Below are 7,203 nucleotides of genomic sequence, written 5' to 3'. Positions count from 1 at the left end.
CACAGAGGACGCACACGGGAGGGGGCGGGGCCTGGGCACAGCGACTGGGAGGGAGGAAAGGGGCGACCGTTAACTGTTAACTGCCCGGGCGGCTCTAACACCACCTGCTGCTATAGACTAAGGACTGCTAAAGACTGCAGGGGAGAGAACCCTACAATACAGACAGCCACTGTGCCCCCATAATACAGATAGCCACAGTGCCCCCATAATACAGCCACAGTGCCCCCATAATACAGATAGCCACAGTGCCCCCATAATACAGATAGCCACAGTGCCCCCATAATACAGACAGCCACAGTGCCCCCATAATATAGCCAGTCACAGTGCCCCCATAATACAGCCAGCCACAGTTACCCCATAATACAGCCAGCCACAGTGCTCCCACAATACAGACATCCACAGTGCCCCCACAATACAGACATCCACAGTGCCCCCACAATACAGACAGCCACATTGCCCCCATAATACAACCAGCCACAGTGCCCCCATAATACAGCCAGCCACACTGCCTTCATAACACAGCCAGCCACAGTGACCCCATAATACAGCCACAGTGACCCCATAATACAGCCACAGTGACCCCATGATACAGCCAGCCACAGTGCCCCCATAAAATATAGCCAACCACAGTGCCCTCATATCACAGCCAGCCACAGTGCCCCATAATAGATGTACATTAACCTCATAATAAAGTTACAGTGCCCCCATAATACAGCCACAGTGCACTCATATTACATCCAGCCATAATGCTCCCATAATACAGCCACAGAGCATTAATATCACAGCCAGTTTCCCCATAATATAGCATCAGTGCACCCATAATACAGCCAGCCATAGTGCCCCCATAATATAACCACAGTGCCCCCATAATATAGCCACAGTGCACTCATATTACAGCCAGCCATTGTGCCCCCATAATACAGCCACAGTGCCCCCCATAATATAGCTAGCTACAGTGCTCCCATAATACAGTAACAGTAACCTTATAAAAAAAAGCCACTGTACCCCCATAATACAGTTACAGTGCACTCCTATTACCGCTAGCCAGAGTCCCCCCATAATTCAGCCACAGTGCCCTTATAATACAGACAGCCACAGTGACCCCTATAACACATCCACAGTATCCTTATAATACACAGTATTGTCGTCACAGCCATAGTATCCTGATAACACACAGTACCACCATCACACAGCCACAGTACCCCATAATAGAGCCCTAATGCCTTCAAAATATACCATAGCCAGCCAGAGTAAGAGTGGCCCATATCCTGGACAGCCACAGTAACAACCCAATATACCCACCCAGAGTGCCCTGAAAAAACAGCCAGCCACTGTTACTATAATATAACCAGCCAGAGTTCTCCCATAATACAGCTGGCCACAGTAACCTCTATAACAATTAGCCACAGTGCCCCCATAATACAGCCAGAGTTCTCCCATAATACAGCTGGCCACAGTAACCTCTATAACAATTAACCACAGTGCCCCCATAATACAGCCAGAGTTCTCCCATAATACAGCTGGCCACAGTAACCTCTATAACAATTAGCCACAGTGCCCCCATAATACAGCCAGAGTTCTCCCATAATACAGCTGGCCACAGTAACCTCTATAACAATTAGGCACAGTGCCTTGATAACAAAGCCTCCCTCAGTGATATCTATACCACAGCTAATCCTAGTGCCCCATTACACAGTCAGCCACATTGAGGGGCATTTACTAATCTTTTACTATGTAGTCTGGTTTTTACCCTGTTATTTTCTACTTCATTTTTGACTATGTGCGACAAATTTACTAAATTGTTGCACGGCATTAATAAATTTGGCACACATAGGCAAAAGTGGGAAATTTACTTCATGTAGTAGAAAAAATAGTCTGTTCCTCTTTCCTGCTGTCTGAATAGGTTTGGCTGCTAGGTTTCCTTCTGGATCTTTTGTTTTTGAGTTTTTTTTTTTTAGCTTTTTCACCACATCTAAATAATTCAATAACTAAATTGTAGTCATGGCTCAGAATAGTGGTAAACGGCGTTTAGTGTGTGTGTGTTTATTACATTTTTTTAACACAGTTTTTTCTCCCAAATGTACTTACTCTCAGTGCCCCATAAAACAACCTGTAACAGTGCAACACAGCCACAGTCCTATAAGCCACTATAAATGGTCACAAAAGCCCTATGGGGGAGATTTATCAAAACCTGTGCAGAGGAAGAGTGGTGCAGTTGCCCATAGCAACCAATCAGATTGCTTCTTTCATTTTCCACAGGCCTCTTTAGAGGCCTGTGGAAAATGAAAGAAGCAATCTGATTGGTTGCTATGGGCAACTGCACCACTCTTCCTCTGCACAGGTTTTGATAAATCTCCCCCTATGTTTCCCATATACTTTATGACATATAGAAAACAACCAATGAGGGACATTTATCAATATTTGCTTATGTATTCTTTTTTTTTAGTAATTTTTTCTTTACTTTTTTTTTGCTTATGTGTGACTTATTTATCAACTGCTTTCAGCCTGTTGATCATTTTCTTTCACGTAAGCAATTTTTCCTTTCTTACTTTGGTAGTAGCTTTTTCTGCTCCATGTTTGAGCTGGAGTAAATTTAGTCAATTTTTTAACCCTGTTGTGACTTTTTTTTGCGCAGTTGCGACTGTCGCAGTTAATAAATACCTGACTACCCGTAGTCCATTTTAAAATTATTACTACGTAGTTAATTTTTGGAAAACTTGCTTTTCTCGCTTTCCAGTCAAAATGTCGTTGCAGTTGCGACAATTTTGCGACAATTATAGTAAAGAAAACCTGACTAAACCCGTTGATAAATGTCCATAAATATCTTTATAAGTGAACTACTCTACACTAGGGGGATTTAACCCCTTAGATGTTCATTAATATACATTCGTTTTGTAATATCCGCCCAGAAATGCATTGTCGGTTATGGAGACAATGCAGCTCCAGGCTCCTGCTACGGACAGAGATTATGTAGTGTAAATGGGCCCTTAAGAAACTTTGTAATATATTTTATCAGAAAAAGATGCTTCTTTCTCCTCTTATCAGGCATCTTCCATGCTCCCCCTGAGAGCAAAGAGGGACAAAAGCCATACCCCTAACTACCCCCTCAGTCATGCCCCTAACCAAGCCCTGAACATGCACATGCGGAATGGGAATACAGTATTAACAGCAATAATGTTGTCCGTCTGTCACATAAGTCTAGGCGGACCTATTATACATAGGTGACAGACTGACAGTGACACCAAGCACCATCATTCCCACGACAGACCATATAAGTGACTATACAGGTACATCTGGTGGCTTACAGGTGCCATGTTTTCTTATTAGGGTCATTCACTTTCCTTTTTCTTCCTCAACTAGCTCAGACCATCATGATGATTTCGTCGAGCTATCTCTCTACAGAACCTGCCTTTAATAAAAAAAATTTTAAGCTCTGTACTGTTCCAAAACCTATAATGCCCCAAACAGCAATCATGTTCCCCTTGGTTTCCCACGTAGTACAGTGGGTAGATAAGTGGGTTGGGGAAGAGAAGAGTAGGTAGCCTGCCCCCCCCCATTAGAAAGTTCGGTCACTCCAGTCAGTAGACAGGTCCCTTATCATAGTCTCCCCATTACGTAGGTGCCCTGAGTAGAAAGACCCACCTAGATAGCTGCTCCCTGTAGCTAGACCCCCCCCCCACACAAAAAAAAATAGCTGCCCCCAGTAGGTGGAGCCCTCAGAGATGATTTCCCCAAGTAGGTATACACTCTGGGGATAGTTGCCCCTGTAGGCAGTTCTAATGGCTTAAAGGGGTACTCCGGTGGAAAACTTTTTTTTTTTTTTTTTTTATCAGCTGGTGTTAGAAAGTTAAACAGATTTGTAAATTACTTCTATTTATAAATGTTAATCTTTCCAGTACTTATCAGCTGCTGTATACTATTGAGGAAGTTGTATTTCTTTCTGGAATTCTTTTCAGTATGACCATAGTGCTCTCTGCTGACACTTCTGTCCATGTCAGGAACTGTCCAGAGTACAAGCAAATCCCCACAGAGAGCACTGTGGTCAGACTGAAAAGAACTCCAGAAAGAAATACAACTTCCTGGAGAGCATTTTAGCAGCTGATAAGTACTGGAAGGATTAAGATTTTTAAATAGAAGTAATTCACAAATCTGTATAACTTTCTGGCACCAGTTGATAGTAAAAAAAATTGTTTTCCACTGGAGTACCTCTTTAAGCTGCCTAGTTATGCCAGAAAGGGGATCTGGTGTTGAAAAACGCCCTTTAATATATTGAGCAAAGTTGGGGAAAGACATGGTGTGACCACTGATAACTATAGTTCAACAACTCCTCATCTGAGACCCACTGGTTGGAACGGATACAGACAGGGTCAGACGCACCGTACCAACCAGTTGATCTCAGATTATTCTGGTCTTTAAAGGATGAGTTGTCAGTGATCTGAGGGCAAGGAAAGAACAGCAATACTCAAACACAGCATCTTCGTGCCTCTTACTGCTATGTAAATTAGTAAAAATAAGTTTATATGGAGAACCCCTTTAAAAGTTTCTCATAATAAAAATCCATGTAACTGAGCCTTAAGACCATCTAATGCAGTGATTCCCAACCGGGGTTCCATTGAGAACTGCCAGGGGTTCAGTGGGCTCCAGCAGGTAAAAATTATAATTTTTTTAAATCTCCCACCCAGGCCTGCGCGCCTGTGAATCACAGCGGCACAGGGGGGAAGGGAAGCCTGCGTGCACATTGTATGTACGTGCTCACACCGCATCCCCCTTCCCCTGTGGTGCCGCGAGTCACTGGGAAGGGAGAAATGCAGGAGATGGTGCGCCAGCCCCCTGATAATCTTCCCCCTGGCCCCCGGACTATTTTCTCGCCGCCCCCCCGGGCTATCTTCCCCCGGACCCCTCCCCGTATTATCTTCCCACTGGCCACTCGGATTATCTTTCGGCCAGCACCCTGGACTATCTTCCCGACCCGATAATGATTCTGATTCTACCCGGCCCCCCGGATTCTTCTCTGAAAAGTGCGGAGCCTAATAGGTTTATTTTGCAGGTTTAACAGTGAAGAATTGTAGCTGGAAGAAATCGCCAGATGGAGAAGAGAAGGGAACAACGCTGATTTTAGAAGATGTCACTTGTGAGTTGCTGTATAAAGCAGCACTGTAATCTACATACCCTTTTTTTTTTTGCTCTTCAACTTTTTTTTTCTTCGAGGTGTTCCCCAAGCCGAAAAAGGTTGGGAAACACTGATCTAATGTGAAGGAGGTGGCACTTACAAGTTTACATAAAAGTACAATTTTGGTAGTTCGAGATCAATGGACATAGTTTATCCTTAGATTTTTCTATGGAAGCAGGCAAAATAAGCCCCATCTCTTCTGCTGCCTTATGGTAAACAAGTAGACTTCACCCTCTCCCATTCATCTCTCCTCCAACAATTAAATCAAGGCCTTATAGAAACCTTGTTGGATGGACCCCCCAAAAAATCTGTAATGTCTACCGCCTATAGGGAATGCTCAGACCACTATGGACACCTTGGATGACAGTTCTAAAAATATCATTTATTGTCAATCCAATATATATTAGTGACATCATTGGGGCTGAGATTCGCACTCATGTCCAGAACAAATGGCTCCTGACACTGCTTACTGGAAGAAGACATCTCCATGCATAAGGGTCTTAAACTCGTTAAAAATAAATGATAGTTAGCGCTGTTGGGGGATTGAGTGAATGAATTATATACTGTAGATAATTAAATATATGGATATCACTGTAAGCATACCTGTACGTGATCCAGTGAGGTTTTTAGATGATGCAAGTACTACTGTATATAGATGGGATTAAAGGGGTACTCCACCCCTACACATCTTATCCCCTATCAAAGGATAGGGCATAAGATATCTGATCGCGGGGGTCCTGCCGTTGGGGACCCCCGCGATCTTGGTTGCAGCACCCCAGACATATGGTGCACAGAGCGAAGTTTGCTCCGTGCCGGATGACTGGCGATGTGGGGCGGAGGATCGTGACGTCACAGCCATGCCCCCTCTATAGACTTGCATTGAGGGGGTGTGGTTGTGACGTCACGAGCAGGGCGTTACCGATGCGTTACCGCTGTGGTCCTGTGGCGGTCCTGTTCGTGCTGTCCTCCGGGTCACGCTGCTGAATCCTAGGTAGCAATGCAGTGGGAGAATGCCCCGGCCAGCGGCGTCTCAACCTAACTGCGTCCAAACTTCCGTGTTACCTGATCGTCTTGGCAATAGGCGGTGACGTCACTACGGTGGCTCCTGAGGTCCACAATACCTTCGACGTGTTTCGGAAACTAAACAGCGATTTCCTTCGTCTGGAATCTTAAACTCATGGTGACATGTCATAGGTTTTTATGGATGGCGGTCTGAGTGCTGACACTGGCTACTAAAATGAAGGGGCAGAAGCGCTCAGCTGACTCCTCTATCTTTTTGTTCCCAATCTTCTCTCCTTAAAATCTGAACATTTGATTATGGGTCACTAGAAAGTCTCATAGAAAGACAGGGAAATCTGAAAGAGCTGATCGGAAACAAAGCGCCCAACTGATCCAAACTTATGGCATATTTTTTCTTTCATTCACTTGTTTGATATCTCCCTTGTTACCATGTTTGCTCTGGTGGCTGCAACCTCTGCATATACAATGATCCCTCAACTTACAATGGCCTCAACATACAATAGTTTCACCATACAATGGTCTTTTCTGGACCATTATAAGTTGAAACAAGACTCAACATACAATGTACAGACAGTCCAGATCTTTGAAACGTGTCAATGGCCGGAAGAACCGACCAATCAGAATGGGCAATTTACTGGTAAAACCCCTGTATTCCTGAAATGTATACACTGACTGATGTCTGGTAGCACCCCCTACAGTACAGGGTGGTATTACATGTTCTGTACACTTTACCTGTACCAGGGTTACCTGCTCCTTTGGACACCAGGTGTGGGCGACTCCATGTTACTTTTTTAGGACATTGCTTGTGCTGTACAGGACCCTGAAGAAGCTCCTGTCCTCTACATAGACCAGTGTTTCCCAACCAGGGTGCCCCCAGCTGTTGCAAAACTACAACTCCCAGCATGCCCGGACAGCCTTTGGCTGTCCGGGCATGCTGGCAGTTGTAGTTTTGCAACAGCTGGAGGCTCCCTGCTTGTTAAACACTGACATAGACTGTGATTTACAGCTCCCAG

Source organism: Hyla sarda, chromosome 5 (genome assembly GCF_029499605.1).
Source record: "Hyla sarda isolate aHylSar1 chromosome 5, aHylSar1.hap1, whole genome shotgun sequence".
Taxonomy (NCBI): domain Eukaryota; kingdom Metazoa; phylum Chordata; class Amphibia; order Anura; family Hylidae; genus Hyla; species Hyla sarda.
This window is presented reverse-complemented; position numbering follows the sequence as displayed.